General features: G+C 37.7%; 1 protein-coding gene across 6 annotated transcripts in view; it reads right to left on the bottom strand.

Moving 5' to 3' along the window:
- The window catches only part of COMMD10 (COMM domain containing 10), a 217,689-nt gene that overhangs the window by 175,467 nt on the left and 14,577 nt on the right, over positions 1–27,645 (bottom strand). The window lies entirely within an intron of this gene.

Raw genomic sequence — 27,645 nt, 5'->3', positions numbered from 1 at the left:
TAGTCACTATATACAGGTGGTGAAGGAGAATTTAAAAGAGCACTGAGCTTATGCTTTGGTTCATGCTTAAGCTGTCACTCCCTAGCTATGGGACCCTGGTTAAGTCACAATCTTTCAAGACTTCAGTTTCTTCATATACAATGAGAATAAATCTATCTGAACTATCTACTTTGCTGAGTTATGGTAATGACAATTAAGAAAATGCATACTCAGAGGGTGGCTCAGTCAGTTAAGCATCCAACTTTGGCTCAGGTCATCGTCTCACAGTTTGTGAGTTCTAGCCCCAGGTCGGGCTCTGTGCTGACAGCTCAGAGCCTGGAGCCTGCTTGGGATTCTCTGCCTCCCTCTCTCTCTGCCCCTCCCCTGCTTGCTCACTCACTCACTCTTTCTCTCTCTCTCTCAAAAATAAATAAAACGTTAAAAAAAAATTTTTTAAGGAAAATGCACATCCAAAGGTGTTTTGAAAACTGCAAAACATTATAAATATAAGGCATTTTGATTACCTGGTTTCTTCTACACTATCTTTTAAATACTGTAGGCACTCTATATCTATCTGTTGAATTGAATTGAAATGAGTCAAAGAATACTCCCAGGGAAAGGTAATTTTTTTTAAGAGGGAGAAAGAGCACCAGCGAGGGAGAGAGGCAGAGGGAGAGAGAGAATCTTAAGTGGGCTCTACGCTCAGCATGAAGCCCAATGTGGAGCTCAATACCATGACCCCGGGATCATGATCTGAGCTAAATGAATGCTTAACCAACAGAGCCATCCAGGTGCCCTTTGCTAGGAAAGGTAATGTTTAAGAGTCATGACTAAGAGTTGGTAGGTTGCCTTTCTTAAATTCCTGAACCTTATCTACAGAACTTTGTGATGTGAAAATATTTGTCCCACACCCACATTAAAGAGTAATTTAAAAAGTACAAAGAATTGTTAAGTTCATATTATGTATATGCACATCACACAACTACATGTAAAATTTTGTAGAAAATGACTAGTATTCAGAAGCCTTAAATGGAGAGGGAATATAGAAAGAATAAGGAGAAGTATAAAAGAATACTTTACAATTACACAGAATAGTAACAAGAAAACACACTTTTCAGTGAAACTCAGAGGCAATGAAAATCAATACTACTTGAGATAAGGACTCTTATTACACGCTTTTTACAAATTAAATATATATAACGTAAATAACTGGTGAACTGTAGCAAAGAGTATATAAACCTTCTTATGTTATTATTTCAATTCTTTTCTCTAAGTTTCAAATTACATAAAAATCAAAATCACAAGTTATAAGAAATTGATTCAACTAAGAATCATCAATGGATACTAAATCTAGGAGGGGAAAGTTTAATTTGGAATGCAAAGTCACAAAGTTTCCACCCACAACTGCTGGTTAGCTACAGAAGAAAGAAAGTAATTGTGCAGGGAAGAAAACAAAGATCTTAACCAAAGAACAAAATTAACATCATCAAAAAGTGGCAAAAGAAAACCATCATGTAGCCCTAGGTGTGAAACCCTGCAAAGACCACATTATTTATGTAGCTTTCTAGACAAAAAAAAAAAAAAAAAAAAAAAAAAAAAAAAAAATCATAACCTCAATTTGATTATGAAGAAACAAAAGAAAAATAAAATGAAGGAACATCATGAAAAATAAGTGAAACATACACTTCAGAAACATAAATGTCCTAAAAAAACAAAGAAAAGCCAAGAAAGAAGCAATTCCTTACACTGCTTACAACATATTATTATATTATTTGCCATGTCTCTAATAGGCAGCAGTAATATAAATAAGAAAAAGCAAAATCCCTTTGCGTAGGTGAAAATCATATAGTATTGTACTGAATTATTCCTTTGAGACTCATAACTAAGAAACAAATACAACAGTCATCAATATTTTAATTACATATAAAACAAGAAAATCTAGTGAAGGATTTTGACTTACATGAGCTCAACTACATTTGCTTCTATTTAAAATAAAACTCTGCCTTGTGTACAGCAGAATCTGTATATTAAAATACCAGGAAATATTTTAACATTTGTTTTCTAATTTTATGCTCAGATTTCATCTGAGGGTCCTTAGGCCTTAATCAACATCCTAGATTTTTTTTTTTAATGTTTTACTTATTTTTGAGAGAGAGAGAGAGCACTAGTGAGAGAGAGGTAGAGTGAGAGGGGGACCAAGGATCCCAAGCAGGCTCTGCACTGACAGCAGCAAGCCAGATGTGGGCTCATATTCACATTCCGTGAGATCATGATCTGAGCCGAAATCGGACACTCCAGTGACTGGGCCACCCAGGCCCCCTCAACATCCTAAATTTAAGCATCATCAAAATAACATAAAACACAAGAAAAATAAGCCACTGATTTCTTTCTCCTTCCTCCCTCCCTCCCTCCCTTCCTTCCTTCCTTCCTTCCTTCCTTCCTTCCTTTCTTTCTTTCTTTCTTTCTTTCAAGTAGGCTTCACATCTAGCACAGAACCCAACACGGGGCTTGAACTCACAACACTGAGATCAAGACCTGAGCTCAGACCAAGAGTTGGATGCTTAATCCAAGAGTTGGACGGACTGAGTCACCCAGGCACCCCAAGCCACTGATACTTTTAATGTTTTTCAACACAAGCTAAACTGTTTAAATGGTAGTTCTTACACATCTCACTAGCATTACTTCTTACCTGACAATGTTACTAAGACGTCAGTCCAAAGTATAATAACTTCAAAAACAAATACATACGTGTGTGTGTGTGTATAAAACGACTTTATTCTCTAATTTTAATTTAACAACCTCGACATAAACTTAAATTCTCATAATTGCTTTGTAAACCACCATTCCAAACACACACAAAACTCAGCCGAAATTGTGATTATATTAACCCTTTTAAGTGGCAAAAAAGAAAAGGTAAAGTTTTATACCAGATTTTAACTACTGGGGCACTCTAAAACAGAAGCCACTGTTTGAACCATACAACACAGTAAGAAATACTTTTACGGTGCAAACCGTAAAAGTTACACAGAACTAAAGTTACACAGAACAATTTTTACCCAGAGCCGAGTTCTTTAATAAGCTTTATTATGTTTCATTTTGAAAATGCTATTTGAAAACCCTCTAAATTGATTTCATTACCCAATAAACCCTAATATTTCAGGCTATCTACAGCTAGGAAAATACTGCTCAGAAACCCTGAATGAGTTTCAGGAACTATGTGCATAGGTATTCATGAAACATTTTATTATTTATCATAATAAATCATGAAAATACATACAATTAGAGCTGTAACTGCTAAAATATTAAACACTATCTATATTCTGTTGCTACAAGCCACCATTTATTTTATAACTAGAAAATACCATAAGCAGAAATTTCATTTATGTATGGCTCATTACAGAAACTATATACCTCTATTTACTCTAATGAAAATACAAAAATTAGGAAGTTGACTCAATGCTTAATTTAAGAACATAAACCTATTTGTAAAGCTTAGCTAAATGCCTGCTCTACAAATTTTTTCTTAACCACTTCTGACTTCAATGATTTTTTTTTTCCCTCTAAATCTGATTAATTCTATTAAGCTCCCAATTTAAGAAACAGTGACTTCTGGTATCAAGGGCTGTGCATCTAAAAAAAAGAAAATAAAAGCAATCTTTCCATGAACAACACCTACAAACTCTCAACAAAATACAAAGAACAACTCTCTGAGGGCTCTATAAGGAACAAAAGCACATTGACTTTAGAGAATCAAAACATAATACAATGTTAGCATGCATGAGTCAAAGAAGAAATCAAAGAGAAATAAAAAAACTACTTTGAGACAAATTGAAAATACAACATAACAAAATTTATGGGATGCCACAAAACCAGTTTGAAAAGAAAAGTTCGTATCAAAAGCTTACTTACATCAAGAAACAAGATCTCAAATAAACAACCTACCTTTACACCTCAAAGAACTTTACACTAGAAAAAGAATGAACAAAACTTACTTCAAAGAACTTTACACTAGAAAAAGAATAAACAAAACTCAAAGTAGAAAGATGGAAAAAATGAATATTAGAAATAAATGAGGGGCACCTGGGGTGGCTCAGTCGGTTAAGCAACCGACTTTGGCTCAGGTCATGATCTCACAGTTTGTGAGTTCGGGCCCCACATCGGGCTCTGTGCTGACAGCTCAGAGCCTGGAGCCTGCTTCCCATTCTATGTCTCCCTCTCTCTCTACCCCTCCCCTGCTCACGTTCTGTCTCTCTGTCTCTAAATAACAAATAAGCATTAAAAAAAATTTTTTTTTTAAATAATAAATAAATGAGATAGAAACTAAAAAGACAACTTAAAAAAAGATCAATCAGGGGCACCTGGGTGACTTAGTTGGTTTAGTGTTGAACTTCAGCTTGGGTCATGACCTAACAGTCGGGACTTCAAGCCCCACATCAGGCTCACTGCTGTCAGCACAGAGCCTGCTTCAGATCTCTATCCCTCTCTCTTTGCCCTTCCCCTGCTTGTGCTCTCTCAAAATAAATAAAACATTAAAAAAAAAAAAGATCAAACTAAGAGCTAGTAATTTTTTTTTACAATTTCTTGTCTTTTATTATTATTATTTTTTAATGTTTACTCATTTTTGAGAGAAAGAGAGAGTGGCAAGAGCCAGGGAGGGGCAGAGAGAGAGGGAGATACAGAATCCGAAGCAGGTTCCAGGCACTGAAGTGTCAGCACACAGCCCGACACGGGACTCAAACCCGTGGACCATGAGATCATGACCTGAGCAGAAGTCAGACCCTTAACTTACTGACCTACCCAGGCACCCCCTAAGAGCTAGATTTTTTTTTTTTAAAGATAAACCAAAATTGACAAACCTTTAGCAAGACTCACCAAAAAAGGGCTGGGGGTAAGAATCAAATAAATAATATCAGAAATTAAAGAGAAACATTACAACTGATACCACAGAAATGCAAAAGACCATAAAAGAATACTATGAACAAATTAAATGTCAACATATTGTACAACCTACAAGAAATGTATAAATCCCTAGGAACATACAACCTACCAAGACTGAATTAGACATTAAAAAAAAACAAAAACAGAAAATCTGAACACAACAATTTGATTTTTTTTTAATAGACCAATTCCTCATAAGGAGACTGAATCACTAATCAAAAAATTCCAAACAAACAAAAGTCCAGGACCAGATGGGTTCACTGATGAAATCTACCAAATATTTAAAGAAGAATTAATATCAATCCTTCTCTAAGTCTTCCAAAAATAAAAGATGAGGGAACACTTCCAAACTCATTTTATAAGGCCAGCATTATCACCATGAAAACCAGACAAGGGTGCCACAAGAAAAAAAAAAAAAAAAAAAAAAAAATCAGGCCAATATCTTGATAAACATTGGTGCAAAAGTCCTCAACAAAGTATTAGCAAACCAAATTCAGCCATACATTAAAAGAACCATATGCCATGATCAAGTGGGATTTTTCCAGGGATGCAAGGATAGTTCAATACCCACAAATGAATCAATGTGCTACACTGCATTAACAAAATGAAAGATAAAAATCATATGATCATTTCAACAGATGCAGAAAAAGCATTTGACAAAATTAAGCATCCATTTATGATTAAAAAAAAAAAAGCAAAAAAAAAAAAAAAAAAAACTCCCCAAGGACTGGGTACAGAGGGAACATACCTCAACATAATAAAGGACAGATATGACAAGCCCACAGCTAGCATCATACTAAATGGTGAAAAGTTTAATGTTTTTCCTCTAAGATCAAGAACAAGACAAGGATGGCCACTCTTCCCACTTTTCTTCAACAAAATATTCAAAGCCCTAGCCAGAGCAATTCAGCAAGAAAAAAAATAAATAAATAAAAGGCATCCAAATCCAACAGAAACATGTAAATGTGTCACTCAGATGACAAGATTTTATTTTTTTTAATTTTTTTAATGTTTATTTATTTATTTTCAATATATGAAATGTATTGTCAAATTGGTTTCCATACAACACCCAGTGCTCATCCCAAAAGGTGCCCTCCTCAATATGACAAGATTTTATATATACAAAATCCTAATGAAGCCACCGAATAACTCTTGGAATTTTAATAAATGAGGTCAGTAAAGCTGTGTGATACAAAAATCAACATATTTACTACATTTCTCTACACTAATAATAAACTATCAGAAAGAAGTTAAGAAGACAATCCCATTTACAATTGCGTCAAAAGAATAAAATACCTAGGAATAAATTTAACCAAGGAGGTGAAAGACCTGTACACTGAAAGTCACAAGAGACTAATGAAAGCAAATGAAGACACAAATATATGGAAAAATATCCCATGCTCATAGATTGGAAGAATCAGTATTGCTAAAATGTCCATACTACCCAAAGCAATCTACAAATTCAGTGCATTTCCTATCAGAATGCCAATGGTATTCTTCACAGAAATAGAGCAAACAATCCTAAAATTTGTATGGCACTACAAAAGATCCCTAATAGCCAAAACTATCTTGAGATAGAACAAAGCTGCAGGCATCATGCTTCCTGATTTCAAACTATAGTACAAAGCTGTAGAAATAAAAAAAAAATGACACTGGCATAGAAACAAACACATACATACATCAGTGGAACACAACAGAAAGCCCAGAAATAAGCCCACGCATGTGTGGTCAATTAATCTACAACAAAGAAGCCAAAAATACCAATGGGGAAAGGACAATCTCTTCAATAAATGGTGTTGGGAAAACTGAACAGCCACATTCAAAAGAATGAAACTGGACCACGATCTTGTTCATACACAAAAACTAACTCAAAATAAATTAGAGACTGGAACCTAAAGCTCCTAGAAAAAAACGCGGATGGTAAGCTCCTTGACATCACTCTTGGTGATGACTTTTTGGATCTGACATCAAAAGCAAATGTAACAAAAGCAAAAATATACATATACTAGTGGGACTAAATTAAACTAAAAATTTTCCGCACAGCAAAGGAAACCATCACCAAAATGAAGACAACCCACCAGGTAGGAGAAAATACTTGCAAATCATATATCTGATATAAGGTTAACGTCCTAAATATATAAAGAACCCATAAAACTCAATTTCAAAAAAATAAACAACCTGTTTTAAAAATGACCCGAGATGTGAATAGACATTTTTCCAAAAAAGACATACATATAGCCAACATGTATGTGAAAAGGTGCTCAACATCAGTAATCACGGGGGAAATACAAGTCAAAACAACAATGAGAAATCGCCTCACAACTTGTGCAATGAGTGTCATCAAAAACACAAGAAAAAAACAGCGTTGGTGAGAATGTGGAGAAAGGGGAACCCCTGCGTTCTGTGGATGAGAATGTAACCTCGTGCAGCCACTATGGCAAACAGGATGTAGGTGCCTCAAAAGTCTAAAAATAGAACTACCCTATGACCTAGCAATTGCACTTCTGGATATTTATCTGAAGGAAATGAAAACACTAACTCAAGAAGATATCCACAACCCCGTGATCACTGCAGCATTATTTACAATAGCCAAGATGTGGAAACAATGCAGGTGTCCACAGACCTACAAATGGCTAAAGAAAATGTGAGATACGCGCATGCTCGCACACAAACACACACACCACACACAATGGAGTACTATTCTACCACAAAAAAAGAAGGAAATCCTGCCATTTGCGACAATATGGATGAACTCTGAGGGCATTATGTGCCGTGAAAGAAGTCAAACTCAGAAAGACATCCCATATGATCTCACTTACATATAGAAGCTAAAAACAACAACAACAATCAAACCCAAAGCTGCAAAGATTGGTGGCTGCCAGTAGGGAACAGGGGGAATGGGAAGTGAAATGAATGAAAGTGGTCAAAAGGTATAAACTTGCAGTTATCAAATGAATAAACCCTGGAGGTATAAGGTACAGCATGGTGACTGTCGTCAATACTACTGTGTCGTGCGTTTGAAAGTTGCTGAGAGAGTAAATCTTAAAAGTTCTCATCACACACACACACACACACACACACACACACACACACACACACAATCGCTGTGCGTGGTGATGGATGTTAAGTAGACTTACTATAGTGATTACTTCACAATGCACACAAATACTGCATCATATACCCCTGAAACAGATATAATGTTATAAGCCAATTACATCTCCCATTTTTAAAATGAGACAAGTACATGCAGACTAGAGAAAAACACTTGTAATATAATGACATAGGCAGTTTGAAAGTTAAATGATGGAAAAAGATATATCATGCAAACATTGATCAAAACAAAGCAGGGAAGGCTATAAAATTATCTGAGACAGAGGAGGACATTAAATAACAATAAAAGTATGAAAACAATACTAAAGGTCTTAGCACTGCAATATATGTCAAGTAAAAATGGACGGAACTAAAAGAACTAGATAAATCCACACGTATAGTTAGAGACTTCAACACTTGTTTCTCAACAACTGATAGAGTAGCTGGACAGAACATCAGCCAGACTATATATGAATTCAACATCAACATCAACCAAAAGAATCTAATTGATATTTATAGAACGCTTCACTCAACAACAGCAGAATAAACATTCTTTGCAAACACCTACAAAACATACACCAAGATAGACCATATTCCGGGCCATAAAACATATGCCTTAACAAATAAAAAGAGCTGAAATCATACAGAATGTGTTTTCTCACCACAATGGCACTAAACTAGAAATCAGTAACAGAAAGAGGAAACTCTGGGAACTCAACAACATAATTTTAAATAATCCATGAGACTCAAGAAAAATCAAAATACACAGTGAACAACTTAAAAATAAAAAACATAAAATATCAAAATTTGTGGGATATAGCTAAGGCAATGCTGAGAAGAAAATTTAAAAGTACCAAATACTTCCGGACGCCTGGGTGGCTCAGTCAATTGAGCGCCTGCCTTCAGCTCAGGTCATGATCTCACAGCTCGTGAGTTCAAGCCCCGTGTCGGGCTCTGTGCTGACAGCTCAGAGCCTGGAACCTGCTTCAGATTCTGTGTCTCCCTCTCTCTCTGCCCCTCCCCCACGTGCACTCTGTCTCTCTCTCAAAATAAGTAAACATTAAAAAATAATATTAAAAAAAAAAACTACCAAATACTTACATTTGAAAAGAAGAAAAATCTCACATCAATGACCTAAGAATCTCAAGAACCACAGGCAAAAAAGTTAACCTCAACCAACTCATGTATCTTATACACAAATTAATTCAAAAATGTCCATGGGCATAAATAAAAAGTTCAAAACCACAAATTTTTAGGGAAATAAAAATAAAACTAAGCCACGAGTGCTTAAATGGTCTAGGATAAGGGAAACAGTTGAGACATGACACCAAAAGCAAAATCTATTATAAGAAAAACTGATTAATTGGTCTTCAACAAAATGAAAAATTTTTGCTCTCCAAAGGATCCTAATTAAGAGGATGAGAAGTCAAAGCACAGACTGGAAGACAGCATCTGCAAACCATGTACTTGAAAGGATTAGTATCTAAAATACACAAATAACTCTCAAAACTTAATAGTTGTTTTTTTTTTTTAAAAGAAGTAATCCAATTAGAAAATGTGCAAAAGGCATAAAGAGACATTTCACTGAAGAGGATCTACAGATGGCAAATAAATACAAGAAAAACTGTTCGACATCATTAGTTATCCAAGAAATGCAAATAAAAGCCACAATGAGATATCACTGCATACCTATCAGAACAATTACAATAAAAAATAGTGACAACTCCAAATGCTGGCAAAGATGCAGAGAACATGGATCCCTCACACATTGCTGATGAGAATACGAAATGATTTAGCTACTCTGGGAAATGGTTTGAGAGATTCTTACAAAACTAAATATACAGGAGTGCCTGGGCAGCTCAGTTGGCTAAGCGACTCTTGATTTTGGCTCAAGTCGTGATCTCACAGTTTGTAAGATCAAGCCCCATGTCAGGCTCCATGCTGGTCTGCTTGGGATTCTCTCTGCCTCTCTCTGCCCTTCCCCTGCTCATGCATGCATGCCTGAGCTCTCTCTCCCTCTCTCAAAATAAAGAACTTAAAAAAAAAAAAAAGCTAGAAAAAAACTAAATTGGGGCACCTGGATGGCTCAGTCGGTTCAGCATCCAATTTTGGCTCAGGTCATTATCCCCATGGTTCCTGGGTTCCAGCCCCGTGATGGGCTCTGTGCTGACAGCACAGAGCCTGGAGCCTGCTTTGAATTCTGTCTCTCCCTCTCTCTCTGCTTCTCCCCTGCTTATGCTCTGTCTCTCTCTCTCAAGAATAAACATTAAAAAAATAAAAAATAAAGTCCTTAAAAAATAAAACACTAAATCTATAACTATCCTACCACCCAGCAACTTCACTTATGAGTATTTATTCTAGAGAAATAAATATTTATGCTGATGTAAAAACCTATACACAAATGTTTATGACAACTTCAGCTGTAACAGACAAAAACTGAAAGCAATGCAGATATCTTCCAAAAGCTAAATGCTTAAGCAATCTGTTTCATATACACACCATGGAATACTATATAGCAATAAAAAGGAATGGACTATTAATACCTCATTAGGTATTAATTATAACAACCAATTCTGGTTGTTAAGATATCCAGAGAATTATGGCAAGTGGGAAAAAAAGTCAATCCCAGAACATTACATCCTGTATGATTCCATTTACATTATACTTCTTGAAATCACAGTTTTTCTGTAAAATACAGATTTTACAGAAGAAGTTCTACATAGAAATTATAGAAGAAATTGGTGGCTGCCTGAAGGGTATGGCATGGCAGGCATGAATGGGAAGAGAATCATCAGGCCATAAAGGGTCATAAAAGAACCTTGTGGTGATGGCAACGTTCTGTATCTTGACTGGATGAATGCTAATGTCCTGGCTGAGATATTGTACTAGAGTTATGCAAGATGTTATCACTAGGGGAAACTGGGGGGTGGGTATAAGGGATCTCTCTGTATTACTTCCTACCACTGCATGTGTATGTATCATTATCAAAAGGCTAATTCACTTAAAAGAGGAATGGCATGAAGAAGAGGAGAAAGACTAATAAATGTAAATAATCACAAAATTTTGCCAAATTCATCTTTACACCTCATTCTTAGGTATATGATTTTAGCACTTAAAGCAAACCTACTGCTCAACAAGGTCCCTATAATTCTAATTGGCTGTTCCATATTCTTTGTTTCCAAAAATTAGATGTATAAAAATGAAGCATGAGATAAGAACTTCTACATCTTCCACACAGAGGAGAAGGGAATTTTTCAATTCCATGTAATCTGTTTAATAAGGTTAGCTCCTTGAAGTATTTCTCATTATAAACATGTATCACCAAGAAAGCAATACCTGCTGGGAAAATCAATTTCTGAATATTTAAAAGGTCATACTTACAATCTCTCAATAATAGCATGACTGTATGTATGTATATGCAATTAATCTTTGTTTAAAATGATAGAGTCAGAGTAATTTTACATTTGTCTAAAACAGAAAAGTTTCCAGTATTTCCATTATAATGTAGGGAGACATTTCCTCAGGCAAAACAGGCACAGAATTTGCCCAAGGACACAAGACAACACCACCAGTTTAGAAATACATTTGACTGGAAACATTCTATATACCAATAAGAGTACAGATGATTATTCCTCAAATTTTGACCTTTTCTTTGGAAAGAAAATAATAGAGACTATGAATAACGGATGTATCATCAGCTCAAATAGATCCATTAATCAAATCAGCAAACATTTTAAAGTGTGTCCTTTGGAGGCCCTCCAGGAGATCCCAAGTTTTACCCCCCCCCCCATTTTTAAGCTGTTTGTGCCCTACTTACAAAGTTGCATTCTAAAACGTCTCATTAGGAACACAGAACAAATTTGCAAAGAGAATACTATTATAAATGGTGACTAAGTTACCAAGTAATTCCCAAGTAGTTCAACACAAGAAACGCCAAGTGGGTCTACTTTTGTCCTAACCAGAGCAGTTAGGACAAAATATAACAAAGCCCCCTCACCCAATGGCTAAAAATAAGTAATACCTTAGCATTAAGACAAATCTTCAATTTCCAGCATTTTATATACATGTGGCTTTCCTAAGTATTCTATACACAAATACCAGCCCAAACACAAGTATCCAGTCTGAGAAAAGCTTGGTGCTTTCAGGGTACTAATGATTCCTATCTTTATGTAAATTCCATTAAGTTTATGAAACCCACACTTCTTACCAAGAGAATCAGACTTTCATCCTAGTTTTCTATTCATTTTTGGCAAAAAAAATGATATAAAGACTGGCTTGTACAAATGGAGAAAAACAAAAACAAAAATAACAAAATTACCATTAGCTGAAATGGAAAACTACAGGAACAATTCCAAGAGGAATGTTCCAAGGATCAGTTTTTTGTTTGTTTTTTTTTAATGTTCAGTTTGAGATGCTTATTAGACATCCAATAAATTTAACAAGTAGGCGAGCGCAGGCTAGAGGAAAAAAAAATTATAAAATAGCATTTAAACCCCGAGGCCTACGTGAAATTGCCAGGGAAGGGACAAAAGAAAATAGAAGAGAACCAGGGACTGAGTCCTAGCTATATGAAAAAGTGTGGCAGTGAGTCACGGCCACGAAAGCAGGAAACATGACCAAAAAGGCAGCCAGAAAGGGGAAAAACCAAGGGAGTGTGGATCTGACTTTTATACCATCGTAGGTGCTGGTGGCATAAAAACGTATAAATTTACAATCTGTCCCCAAAGCTCTCAGTCTATTGATGAAGACAAACTATACAAAAACAATTATGATGTAACGTATCATCATATAGGCAGAAACTCTCAAGTTATCTGCTAAAAAGCTACTAAAACTAGTGGGTGATTTTAGGAAAGCTATGGCACCCAAGATTAATGTGAAAAATCAGTATTAGTTCAAGACAGTAGAAACAAATAGGGAATATAAAAAAATGCAATCCCATTTATACTAGCAACCCAAACCATGAAAATACATAGTGCCTTAGTCGGTTTGGGCTGCTATAACAAAATACAACAGACTATGTGGCTTAACAGTAAACATTTCTCACAGTTCTGGAGGCTGGAAGTTCAAGATCAGAGTGCCAGCATGGTTGGGTGAGGGACCCCTTCCAGGCTGCCGACTTCTCTTTGTGTTCTCACAAGGCAGAGGGGGTAACGCGGTTCTCTCTGGCCTCTTTTATGAGGGCATGATTCCCATTCATTAGGGTTGTGCCCCCATGAACTAATCACCTCCCAAAGACCCCACCTCCTATCATCACCGTGAAGGTTAAGTTTGAACATAAGAATTTTGGGAAGACACATTCAGTCAACAGCATAGGGATAACTTTAACAAAATCTGTGTATATCCTGATCCTTGAAAATCTACACACATTACTGGAATAAATTAAAGAAGGTATCGGTAAATAGAGATACACCATGTTCATGAATTTAAAGGTTTAACATTGTTAGAAGGTCAATTCTTCCAAAAGGGATCTACGGATTGAGAACAATCCAATTAAATTCCCAGCAGGTACTTTTTCATAGAAACTGACAAGCTGATTTTAAAATTTAAATGGAATGGAGGGGCGCCTGGGTGGCTCAGTCAGCTGAGCATCCAACTCTTGATTTCGCCTCAGGTCATGATCTCACAGTGGTGAGACCAAGCCCCGTGTCTGACTCTGCGCTAAGTGTGGAGCCTGCTTAAGTTTCTCTCTCTCTCTTTCCCTCTGCCCTCTCCTCCACTCACGCTCTCTTAAATAGATAGATAGATAAAATTTAAATGGAATGGAAATGATCTAAAAGAGCCAAAGCAGTTTGGTGTGTGTGTGTGTGTGTGTGCGTGTGTGTGTGTTTTAATTTGGAAGAACTACACTACCTAACTTTACGACTTAGTATAGGGGTGTCTGGGTGGCTCAGTCAGTTAATGTCTCACTCTTATTTCAGCTCAGGTCATGATGTCATGGTTGGTGAGTTCAAGCCCTGTATCGGGCTCCACACTGACAATGCCAAGCCTGCTTGAGATTCATTCATTTTTGCTCTCTCACTCTCTCTCTCTCTCCTGTTGTCCTCCTCTCCTCCCCCTCCTTCATGCTCCCGCTGTCAAAATAAATAACTAAACTTGAAAAAAAAATAACAACGTTTTTTAAAAAAGGACTTAATCCAAAGCCACAGCAATAAAGACAATGGGCCACTGGCAAAAGAACAGAAATACAGACACATTAGCTGACTACCGACCAAGATGCCAGGGCAAATGATGCCAGAATAACTAGGTATCTACACAGGAAGGAAATGAACAACAACCCCTACTTAACACCCAACACAAAAATAAACTCAAAATGGATCAGAGAGCTAAATGTAAGTGCTGTAACCATCAAACCTCTGGAAGAAAACACAAAAGAAAACCTTTGTTATCTTGGGATAGGCAAAGAGGTTTTAGGTAGAACATTAAAAGCATTAACCAGAAAAGAAAAAAATTATAAGCTGGACTTCATCAAAATTAAAACTTCTGTTCTTCATTTATTTATTTTTAATGTTTATTTGTTTTTGAGAGAGAGTGTGACAGAGTTCGAGTGGGGGAGGGGCAGACAGAGAGGGAGATGCAGAATCTGAAGCAGGCCCCAGGCTCTGAGCTGTCAGCACAGAGCCCGACACGGGGCGTGAACTCACGGGCTGTGAGATCATGACCTGAGCTAAAGTCGGACGCTCAACCAGCAGAGCCATGCAGGTGCTCCAAAACTTCTGTTCTTCAAATGTCACCATTAAGAAAAAGGAAAGGCAAGCCACAGACTGATCAAATAGGATTCTTACCACTCAGGAATAAAAAGACAAATCTATACAAAAATGGGCAAAGAGCGGCGCCTGGATGGCTCAGTCGGTTGAGCGTCCGACTTCGGCTCAGGTCATGATCTCACGGTCCATGAGTTCAAGCCCTGCGTCAGGCTCTGGGCTGATGGCTCAGAGCCTGGAGTCTGCTTCCGATTCTGTGTCTCCCTCTCTCTCTCTGCCCCTCCCCCGTTCATGCTCTGTCTCTCTCTGTCTCAAAAATAAATAAATGTTAAAAAAAAAAATTTTTAAAAAAATGGGCAAAGATGTGAACAGATAATTCACAGAAGAAGACACATAAATGGCCAAAAAACACATAAAAGGTGCTCAACATCTTTAGGTTCACTATCCTTGCAGCTACTAGAAGGACTAAAATTTAGGGGGCACCTGGGTGGCTCCATCAGTGAAGCGTATGACTCTTGATTGCAGCTCAGGTCCTGATCTCATGGTTTGTGGGATGGGGCCCTGTATCCAGGTCTATGCTGACAGCATGGAGCCTGCTTGGGACTCTCTCTTTCCCTCCCCCCCCCCCCCCCCCAGCTCACATGCATGTACTCTCGCTCTCTCAAAATAAATAAACCTAACCATTTTTTTTTAAAGATTGGCAATACCAGGTGTTGACCAGTATGTGAAAAAAATTACTGGCTGGAATACAAAATAGAACCACTTTGGAAAACTGTTTGATAGTAACACTTAACCAATCAATCCACTCCTGAGTATTTATCCAAGAGAAATGAAAATATATGTCCAAACAAAGATGTATATATTTAAAATAGCCCAAAACCAGAAATGGCCCAAAGACCCATGCATGAGCAGGTGGATGGACAAACTGATATATCCACAAGACAGAACAGTACACTGCAGTAAGAAAGCACGAACTACTAATACACACAACACTATGGATGAACATCAAAATCTGACTCAAACGAAGAAGGCGGACAGGAAAAAAGAACACCTGTATTAATTCTATTCATACACTGCTATGCAGTTTACAGTGACAGAAAGTGTATCAGTGGTTTCCTAGGGCCAAGATTAGGGGGAAAAGGGACTTCCAAGGGGCATGAGGCAACTTTTGAAGGTGACGAAAATTCTCTGTGTGTTGATTGTGGTAGTGATCTCACGGGTGTACATGTACCAAAATTCATCAAACTGTACAATTTAAAAGGATACAGTTTACACTATGTAAATTATAACTCAACTAACATTGTTTTTTAAAAGATACAATATACTGGAGGCGCCTGGGTGGCTCAGCTGGTTAGGTGTCCAACTTCAGCTCAGGCCATGATCTTGCAGTCTGTGGGTTTGAGCCCTGCGTCAGGTTCTGTGCTGACAGCTCAGAGCCTGGAGCCTGCTTTGGATTCTCTCTCTCTCTCTCTCTCTCTCTCTCTTTCTCTGCCCCTCCCCTGCTCATGCTCTGTCTCTCTCTCTGTAAAAAATAAATAAACATTAAAAAAATTTAAAAAAAAATTTTAAAGATACAATATACTGGGACACCTGCATGGCTTGATGAAGCAGTAAAGCGTCTGACTCCTGATTCTGGCTCAGGTCATGATGTCACAGTTCTCTCTCTCTGCCCCGCCCAAGCTCACTCTCTCTCTCTCTCTCAAAAATAAATAAACTTAAAAAAACACACAAAAAATACACTAAAGGTTTTAACAGAAGAATGACAGCTACAAATGGGAGCACATCTTCAGCCACCCACTCCCATCACCCTCTCTGCCACCCTCTAATCATGGGCAAGAACAGGAGGCAATAAGTTTCCAAGGACCAAGCCACACTCACTACACTCACATCCTAGAGAAAGAATCCTCCATTGTGACATCTGTTAAGTATAGACAATGTCAGGATCTTGGAAACGACTGCTATGTAATATGACATTCATATTACACTGATGTGAGTATATTAGCATATATCACAAAGATGCAAACAGATAAACTTCTTGAATTAATACTGGCTCTATCCTCCACCCAGATGACTGCCAACGTCCATAAAACATACTACATAAATCATAAAGGCTACGCGTTAGGCAATCTCCAGACGACATCAAAACGCCCAAAGTGACTAAGTCAATGCCCTTCGTTAATGCTGCTGCTACACTAAATCATAATAAGAGGTACAAATGCTTTACTGTAAGTATCACAACTTAGGGATACTTCCTAACTTATATCCTTAAGTTTATCTAAACATAAGGATATATCCTAGTCTCACCGCTAGGATGGCATGGAACTTAATTATACTCCTTGACTTACAGACTTGGCCAAAACACCTAATCATGGTCTTTACAAAAGTCCAAGCTGAGAAGGAGGGAAAACACCAATGAACCATCCTTCAAACTGTTTGCCACTTCTGCATACCAAGAATTTATGAAAAAGATAGCACAAGGTTGAGGACACTGAAATGTCATTCAAGTAATGCTCTCACAATTGGCAACACTCTCAAAAAGTACATCAACTCTATTTAGCAATTTCTGAATGCTAGGCACATAAGAGTAATTTTGCTAACAGCACAATTTTTGGCATTAGTAAAATCTTTATTTAATTTGTTAATGGTTCTGGTTTTGTGCAATTATTTATAAAGCAGAGAACACATTTCTGTTTCAAATAAGACTGATTAAGGAGCTCTTAGATCTACAGCTCTTTTAATTGATTGCTGCAATACAGCTAATGACATCACCTTGTTTTCCGGGAGAATTTCGGTTTCAAGCTACAGCAATTCTTTCTATATTTCCAGTTTTAAAAAGGAAAAAATGTAAATGGTTGAATCAAGTATTCCAGCAAACCTCAAGAGTCATGAAATAAATGAACCACAAAAGGTTTGAAGTACAGCCAAAATAAAAACAGAAGAATACTAGGAGAGAGGTGTCTGGCTGGCTCAGTCAGAAGAGCGTGTGACTCTTGATCTCAGAGTGGTGAGTTAGAGCCCCATGTTGGGTGTAAAGATCACTTAAAATAAATAAATAAACTTAAAAAAAAAAAGAATACTAGGAAATAAAAAATATATCCATACCCCCTTCTTATTTGGTCTTTCTCCACTAATCAGTACAAATACCCTTCTTTATAAGAAAATCTAAAGGGGCGCGTGGGTGGCTCAGTAGGTTAAGCGTCCAACTTCAGCTCAGGTCATGATCTTGCGGTTTGTGGGTTCGAGCCCCGTGTTGGGCTCTGTGCTAACAGCTCAGAGCCTGGAGCCTGTTTTGGATTCTGTGTCTCCTCCTCTCTCTGCTGGCCACCCCCCCCCCTCCCCACCATACTCATGCTCTGTCTCTCTCTGTCTCTCAATAATAAATAAATGTTACCAAAAAAATTTTTTTAATAAAAAAAAAAGAAAACCTAAAAGACTGCATTTCAAAATAGTACAACTTGTAAAGCAGAGATATTGTGCATTTATTCATTCAACAATTATTTATTGACAACCCACTATCTTCCAAGGGCTAGGGCAGTGGAAATACAATAGTGAACAAATGCCCTTGTGGACTCACAGTTTAGTAACAGAGACAGAGAATTTTAAAAATAAACAAGTGAAATATATAATGTGCTGGATAAGATTAAATGTTACGTTAAAAAAAAATGAAGTAAGAAAGTACCACAGAGATGTGGCCACTTTTCATGATGATGATCAGGGCAAGATTCAATGACAAAGATGCATTAGAACAAAAGTCGAAAAAGGAAGCCAGCCATATGAATCTCCAGGAGAAGGGCTTTTGAAGTAAAGAGATCAGAGGTGACCAAAGTCAGCCAGGTGAGGGATGTTAAAAGGAGAAGGTCAACAAGATAAGGGAGCGGACTGAGGGGTTTATAGATCATGGGGAATCCTAAGAAATTTGACCTCTATTATAAGAAACATTGAAAGTTTTTGGTGGATTTGGAGTAAAGGAGAGATAGAATAAGACTTAGAATTTTAAAAAATCACTTTTTAAACAAATTTTTTTTAATGTTTTATTTATTTTTGAGAGTGAGAGAGACAGAATGTGAGCAGGGGAGGGGCAGAGAAAAGGGGAGACACAGAACCCAAAGCAGGTTCCAGGCTCTGAGCTGTCAGCACAGAGCCTGACGCGGGGCTCAAACCCACAAACTGTAAGATCACACCTGAGCTGAAGTCGGATGCTCAACCGACTGAGCCACCCAGACCCCCCAAGAAAATCACTTTTAGAGCTCCTAATCTGGTAATGGTAGGAAACAGTTTATATTACCCTCTTTACAAATAAAATTATAACCACTATACAAAATATCTTCCAAACAATGATTTGAAGGCATTGGAGAATGGCTAAAAGCAGGCAGAAGTTAAGGGAATTCAACTCATTTAAGACGGGAACCACACAAGGCGATAGATTCACATTTATATGACTTTCCCCAAACCACCCAGCACAGGCTGGCTCAAACTTAAATAGAAACTCTCAGATCTCGCTCCAGGGGGCCAGCAAACCCTTCCTCGGTATGGATCCCAGAAAAATTAAAATATATGTCCACAAAAAGACTTGTACACAAATGTTCACAACAGTCTTAATTCATAATAGCTAGAAACTAGAGACAACCTAAATGTCCATCAACACGGGGATGGAGAGACAAAAGGTGGTATTTTTATACGATGAAATACTACTCTGCAATAGAAAAATGACTGATCCAAGTAACAACATAAATGAATCCAAAAAATATATCATGTTGAGAGAGATTAGTCAGACACATTTTTCTGAGTCCATTTACGTTATATCCAAGAACAGACAGAACCAATAGCTGGTGACGGAAAGCAAAGGTGGGAACGGAGGAACCAACATTGGGCATTTTCCGGGTGATGAAATTCTTTATTTTGTTATGGATAATGATTAAATGGGTGTGTATAATTTCTGAAACTCATCAGACTGAACTCTTAAAAATCTCAAGATTTAGTTGCATGAAGTGGGGCTCTTTCTGCCCTCTTTATATAAAGCTATTTATCCATCCTTAGGATTCCAAAAGAAATGAAACAAGGATGTCAAAGAAAATACTAAAGCAAAATAATACAGTAAATTTTACAAGTATCAAGTCCAAATGTCTAATTTCTTACACTCCATATAAAAAACAGGTATTTTTAATAGTAATTCAAACAAGCAATTAGCTGTTGCACTTAACGATAAAGTCAATTGTACTCTAAAGGCTAAAAGGGGATACATTTGTAAGAATGTTGTAGGAACAATACAACCTCAGAAACAGTGGCTATCCAACTTTAAACGGAGATTTCTCAAGAACCTGCAAGATAGGATGAAATTTCACTAGAGTACAATGCAGTGAGTAAATACTAAGAATAAATTCGCCAAGTAATTGGTAAAGAACACTCTCAGCGAGAGAAATTCCCATTAAACCTATTTCAAACAGGGTCACCTGCGTGGCTCAGTCGGTGAAGCGTCCGATTTTGGCTCAGGTCATGATCTCACAGTCTGTGGGTTTCAGCCCCACGTTGGGCTCTGTGCTGACAGCTCAGAGCCTGGAGCCTGCTTCGGATTCTGTGTCTCCTTATATCTCTTTGCCCCTCCCCTGCTCACATTCTGTCTCTCTCAAAAATGAATAAACATTAAAAATATATCTATTAAAAAAGTAAATAAATAAACCTACTTCGAACATCGGAAACAAACGTTAAGTGTCAAATATGTATTTAAGAATTCCCTAACATATAAGTGCATTTTAAGAAAAGGAGCTGGCTACTCAGAGTGCTTAAAATATGCCTTACATATATTTCTCATCATCACATCTGTTACTAACTGAGGAGCAAAGTTAATTTGGAATGTAAAATTATTTTAGAAAAATAAGCTTTTATATTCTCTAGTATCAAGTGTGCAGCTAACATCTAGGTGGTAATACAGCATAATGGCTTACGAGTGTGATTCCCTGTAATAAATCCCCATTTTGCCACTTTAAGGTCTCAGAAAATAGACAAGTAAGTCAATAGCATCTGACATATAAGTTTTTACATTTATATAGTAGGAATATATGTACGGGAACTCCTAGCAGACTTTAAGGAGTAAAATGAAGTACAGCATTCAAGTTCTGTCTGAAAGGAAATTCACAATTTAATACATGTTGTAGCACAGGCATTGTAACAAAAATCAAGAGAAGACCCTGTTAGGAGGACAATGCTGACAGAGGCAATGGTGATAAAAGAGGGAAGAATACGAAATTCAAATAAGTCATGGTGACATTTCAGTCTCAAGTCTCCTTAAAGATTAAAATAAAGCATATTAAAAAAAAGTGAAATAGGATAAAATTTAAAAATCTGTTCAATCATATCCAGCAAAAGGCTACCATTAAGATTAATTTTCAATCTCCGTCTCTCTTATTGGATCTAAATAATACAAGACGAAAGGAGGTGTTTTAAAAAATTAAATCAAAAATAAGCACCTTCGATTTTGTAACTTATTATTTAATGGAACCTGACCCTTTGAACTTAGAATTATTACCCACAGATGTTCTACTGCCAGCACTGCACAGAGAGTTCATGCACGTGAGCCCCTAAATTACCAAAAGCAGCACTGTAAATATACCTTTTGTTCATTACATAACAAGTCTCTGCCATGAACAGGATCTATTTTCACACATAGCCGGAATAAATATCAGAGCCAAAAAGGAAGACAGCATTATCGCTGCCAGAGGTAGCATGACTTAAAAGGAACAAGGCTTAAGGGGCACCTGGGTGGCTCAGTCAGTTAAGCATCCAACTCTTGATTTCAGCTCAGGTCATGATCTCACGGTTGGTGAGATCGGGCCCCACATCAGGCTCTGTGATGACAACGCAGAGCCTGCATGGGATTCTCTCTCTCCCTCTCTTTCTGCCCACACCCCTGCTTCCACACCCTCTCTCAAAATAAGTATTTAAATTTTTTTAATATTGATTTATTTTTGAAGGGGAGAGAGAGAGACACACACACAGAGTGTGAGTGGGGGAGGGGCAGAAAGAGAGGGAGACAGGGAGAGGGAGAGAGAGAGAAAGAGAGAGACAGAGAGAATGAGAATCTAAAGCAGGCTCCAGGCCCTGAACTGTCAGCACAGAGCCCAACACGGAGCTCGAACTCACGAACCGTGAGATCATAACGTGAGCCGAAGGCAGATGCTCAACCGACTGAGCCACCCACATGCCCCATTAAATAAATATTTTTAAAAAACAACAAGGCTTAAAAAAATACATCTGATTCTCAGGTCAGTTTTACCAAAAGACCAACTGATTGGGGTGATAAACTTACACTTTATGTATGAGGTTTTATTTTCTTCCTTTCCAAAGATATCCTACATAGACACAAAACTAAGTCAACCACTCTTCACAGAAAAACTGTGTAGCTAACACCTAGGTAGAAGTATAGTATAATGGCTTACGAGGGTGACTACTGTGTCAAATTTACTCAGCTACATGACCCTGAACCAATTATTCAATCCTTCTAAACCTCAGTTGTATTTTAAATATAAACTATAACTGCAAGTAGGTTTTACAAGATACAAAGCACCCAGCAGAGTATGTGGCCCTCAATAAATACAAAAAATGCTTGCTATGATCTCAAGAAACTAGAACAAAGCTGGAGGTATCCCAATTCCAGATTTCAAGATATATTACCAAGCTGTGGTAACCAAAACAGTATGGTATGAGCACAATAACAGACACAGAGATCAATGGGACAGAATAGAGCCCAGAAATAAACCCATGCTTATATGGTCAATTAATCTGAGACAAAGGAGGCAAGAATATGCAATGGGAACTACTGTCTTCAATAAATGGTACTGAGCAAACTGCACAGCTTCATGCAAAAGAAAGAAACCAGACCGCTTTCTAACACCACACACATAAATGACCCAACATGCATTAAAGAGCTAAATGTGAAACATGAAACCATAAAACTTCTGGAAGAAAACATAGGCAGCAAATATGACATGGACCATCGCAACATTTTTTTAGATATGTCACCTCAGGCAAGGGAAACAAAAGCAAAAATAAACTACCGGGACCACACCAAAATAAAATGTTTTTGCACAGCAAAGGAAACAATGAACAAAACGAAAAGACAACCGACTGAATGGGAGAAGATATTCATTCAGAGAAGATATTCGCAAACGATGTATTGGATAAGGGGTAAATATCCAAAATAAAGAACTTATAAAACCTAACTCCAAAAACACAATCTGATTAAAAACTGGGCAAAGGACCTGAACAGATATTTTTCCAAAGAAGACATACATCTGGCCAACAGATACATGAGAAGATGTTCAATGTGACTCATCCTCAGGGAAATGCAAATCAAAACCACCATGAGATATCACCTTATACCTGTCAAAATGGTGAGAATCAAGGAGACAGGAACAGGGCGAGGATGTGGAGAAAAAGGAATGCTTGTGCACTACTGGTGGGGATGTAAATTGGTGCAGCCACTGTGGAAAAGAGCATGGAGGTTCCTCCAACACTTAATAACAGAGGGGAACCGGGGCGCCTGGGTGGCGCAGTCGGTTAAGCGTCCGACTTCAACCAGGTCACGATCTCGCAGTCCGTGAGTTCGAGCCCCGCGTCAGGCTCTGGGCTGATGGCTCAGAGCCTGGAGCCTGTTCCCGATTCTGTGTCTCCCTCTCTCTCTGCCCCTCCCCCGTTCATGCTCTGTCTCTCTCTGTCCCAAAAATAAATAAACGTTGAAAAAAAAAAATTAAAAAAAAAAAAATAACAGAGGGAAACCTGGCTGGCTCAGTTGGTAGAGCATGTGACTCTCGATCTCAGGGTCATGAGTTCAAGCCCCGCATTGGGTGTAGAGCTTCTTCAAAAAACTTTTTTTAAGTAGAAATACCATGTGATTCAGTAATTCTTTAGATAATTACCCAACGAAAATGAAAACACTAATTTGAAAATATATACGCGCACCCCTATGTCTATTGTGGCACTATTTACAACAGCCAAGACATGGAAGAATCCAAGTGTCCATCGAGAGATGAATCGAGACACATGTGCTATATATACACAATGGGATAGTACCGAGCATTAAAAAGAATGAGATATTACCATTTTCAACAACACGAATAGACCTAGAGAGTATTATACCAAGTCCAATAACTCCAACAGAAGACGATTACCGTAGGATTTCACTTACATGTAGAATCTAAAAAGCAAAAGAATGAATAAACAAACAAAACGCAGAAACAGATCCATAAATACAGAGGCTACACAGATGGCTGCCAGAGAGAAACAGGGATAGGGGATGGGCAAAATGAGTGAAGGGGGGTGGGAGATACAGACTTCCAGTTATGGAATAAGTTATGGGCATACAAGCACAGGAAATAAAGTCAGTGGTAATGTAGCAGCAGTGTATAACGACAAAATGGGGCTACACTTGTAGTAAGCATAGCATAACATACAGACTTGAAGAGTCACCATGTTGTACATCTGAAGTTAATATAACATTGTGTGTCAACTATACTTGCACAAAAAAGGAAGTTTGCTACCACTGTATTAATTGTTTAAGGTATTAAAATAATGTATTAGCAGGGCGCCTGGGTGGCTCGGTTGGTTAAGCGTCTGACTTCGGCTCAGGTCATGATCTCACGGTCTGTGAGTTCGAGCCCCGCATCGGGCTCTATGCTGACAGCTCAGAGCCTGGAGCCTGTTTCAGATTCTGTGTTGCCCTCTCTCTCTGCCCCTCCCCTGTTCACGCTCTCTCTCTGTCTCAAAAATAAATAAACGTTAAAAAAAAATTTTAAAAAAATAAAAAAATAAAAAATAATGTATTAGCTATCCTCTCAGATAATCTGTATTAATAAAAGATAATTTTCTGCATTATCAAGGGAATGATGTACAATTAATCATGTCCTTACAACTTTCCTGCATGTTTTATATGGCAAATGACTAAACCACTTCTTAGATATTGATACAATGCAACATAATTTGGAGAAGAAATATTACCTTAAAAAAAGAAAAATGGGTGCCTGGGTGGCTCAGTTGGTTGAGTGTCTGACTCTTGATTTCGGCTCAGGTCACAATTCCAGGGTTGTGGGATCGAGCCCCACATCAGGCTCTGCACTGAGCGTGTACCCTGCTTAAGATTCTCCCCCCTCTCCTCTTCTCTCTCTCTCTCCCCCCATCCTTCTATCCCTCTTCCCTGCTCTTTCTCTAAAAAATAAAAATAAAAATACTATCATCTGGAAGACACTGAAAAATTACTAACGGAAGCAGAAAAAAACATGTTTAACTGTGCGAGTATACTATACTTGCATAAATTCATGAAAAAATGAACTCTATAAAATAAAATTATACAAACAGAAAACAGGCAAATATTAAAAGGCAAGTGAGATTGCTTAAAAATGGGAATGGTTGAAAGAAGAATTTCAGGGACACAAAGTGGGAAAACCTAAAATCTGTAAAGGATGTAGGGAAAAGTAGAAATTTAACTGATGCAAAATGAAGTAATGATGTGGAGAATGCTTGAGGACACTGAGAATGCAGAGTTCAAAAAAAAAAAAAAAACAGGAGAGAAATGAAAACAATAAAGGGGCACTTTTAAACACCTGTAGCTAACACCATGCTTTATGGTAAAAGACTGAACCCTTTCCCTCTAAAACTAGAAACAAGGCAGACCGTCTGGCTGGTCTGTTGGTGGAGCATGCAACTCTGGATCTCGGGGTTGTGAGTTTGAGCACTAGGCTGAGCACAGAAATGGCTTAAAAATAAACATCTTAAAAAGATAGATAAAATTGGAAGCAGGCAGGATGTCTGGAGTTCTGAGTCCTATTTAAATCATATTAAAAGTCCTACTCAGGGACACCTGGGTGGCTCAGTCAGTTAAGCGTACAACTTCAGCTCAGGTCATGATCTCGCGGTTTGTGAGTTCGAGCCCCACATTAGGCTCTGTGTTAACAGCTCAGAGCCTGAGCCTGCTTCAGATTCTGTGTCTCCTTCTCTCTCTGCCCCTCCCATGCTCATGCTCTGTCTCTCTGTGTCTCTCAAAAAGTCCTACTCAGTGCAATAGAGCAAGAAAAAAAATAAAAGCTGAACAGACTGGAAAAGAATAAAACGGTCTCTATTCATGGACAATGTAACTATCCATAAAGAAAATCACAAAAAATCCACACAAAAAAACTGCTGTAACTAATTAAGGAATTTACCAAGGTCACAGAATACAAGGTCGATATACAAAAATCAACTCTATATACTAGCCAGAAACAACTAAAAACCAAAATTTCAAAAACAGTACCATTACAACAACTCCAAAAACACAAAATACTCAGGCATAAATCTAACATAACATATGTAGGATGTGTAGGCTGAAAAATGAACAAAAGTGACATAAGAAATCAAAGAGGACCTAAATAGGTATACTCAGTACTGCTAAGAAGTCATTTCTCTATTAAGTGATCTGTAAGTTAAACATAATCAAAAATCCCAGCAGGATTTTTTAAAACTAGCAAAGCTGGTTTTTAAATTTATATAAAAAGTCAAAGAAATCAGAATATCCAAAACAATTATGGGGGAAAAAAAAACCCGCAAAGTTAGCAGACTCACAATACTTGACTTTTAAAGTTTGCTACAAAGCTACAGAAATTAAGGTATCATATTAGCATAAAGATAGAAAGATCAATGGTCTAAACAGAGAGTCCAGAGAAAGACCCACACAAACATGTCAAATGATTTTTGACAAAAGGGTGAGGCACTTCAGGGACAAAAAGATGTTATCAGTAAGTTATGCTGGACGTGTATAAATGAACATCTAAAACGAACATCTATACGCAGAAAAAAGGAAATTTAATCTGCACCTTATACCAAATTAACTCAAAATAGATTTTAGAGCTAAATGGAAAAAATAAACCTATAAAACAGAAGAAAATAAAATCTTTGTGATACTGCATTAGCCCACAAATTCTTAGATACAAAACCAAAAGGATCGATAAAAGAAAATAACTGATAAATCAAACTTCATTAGAATAAAAAGCTTTCCCGTAAATCACAGGTGAGAAAGGACACACGCCTAGAATATATAAAAACCTCACAAAAGCTGAAAGAAAACAAACACCCTCCACACATTTGAACAACCCAGAACAAAAAAATTCCCATGCATTTCCATATGCTGGGATTTACTCCTGAGACTGTCCTTTAAATTACTATAATGGAACTTCCTTATCTTTCACAATGTGGAAATACAATTAGGCAAAAGATGTGAACAAATATTCTACCAATGAAGATATATGGAGACAAGTAAGCACATAAAGAGATCATATAATTTGTTATTAGGAAAACGCAAATTAAAAATACAAAATACCACTAGAAACCTAATAGAATAGTTTTGATAAAAACAAGTGACAATGGAGGGCCTGGGTGGCTCAGTTGGTTGAGTGTCTGACTTCAGCTCAGCCCATGGGCTCACAGCTCGTGAATTCAAGCCCGGCATCGGGCTTTCTGCTATTAGCATGGAGCCTCCTTCCAATTCTCTGTTCCCCTCCTCCTCAGCCCCTCCCCTGCTTGTACTCTCCCTCTCTCCCCCAGAAATAAACATTAAAAAAAAAAAAAAAAAATGTGAGGCACCTGGGTGGCTCAGTCAGTTATACGTCTGACTTTGACTCAGGTCATGATCTCACGGTTCATGAGTTCAAGCCCCGCATTGGGCTCTGTGCTGACAGCTCAGAGCCTGAAGCCTGCTTCAGATTTTGTGTCTCCCTCTCTCTCTGCTCCTCCCCCACTCGTTCTCTCTCTGTCTCTCTCAAAAATAAAAATATTTTTGGGGCGCCTGGGTGGCGCAGTCGGTTAAGCGTCCAACTTCAGCCAGGTCACGATCTCGCGGTCCATGAGTTTGAGCCCCGCGTCGAGCTCTGGGCTGATGGCTCAGAGCCTGGAGCCTGTTTCTGATTCTGTGTCTCCC

The sequence above is a fragment of the Felis catus genome, chromosome A1 (assembly GCF_018350175.1).
Source record: "Felis catus isolate Fca126 chromosome A1, F.catus_Fca126_mat1.0, whole genome shotgun sequence".
NCBI lineage: Eukaryota > Metazoa > Chordata > Mammalia > Carnivora > Felidae > Felis > Felis catus.
The sequence above is the reverse complement of the archived record's forward strand: the minus strand, read 5'-3'. Positions and strand labels throughout refer to the sequence as shown.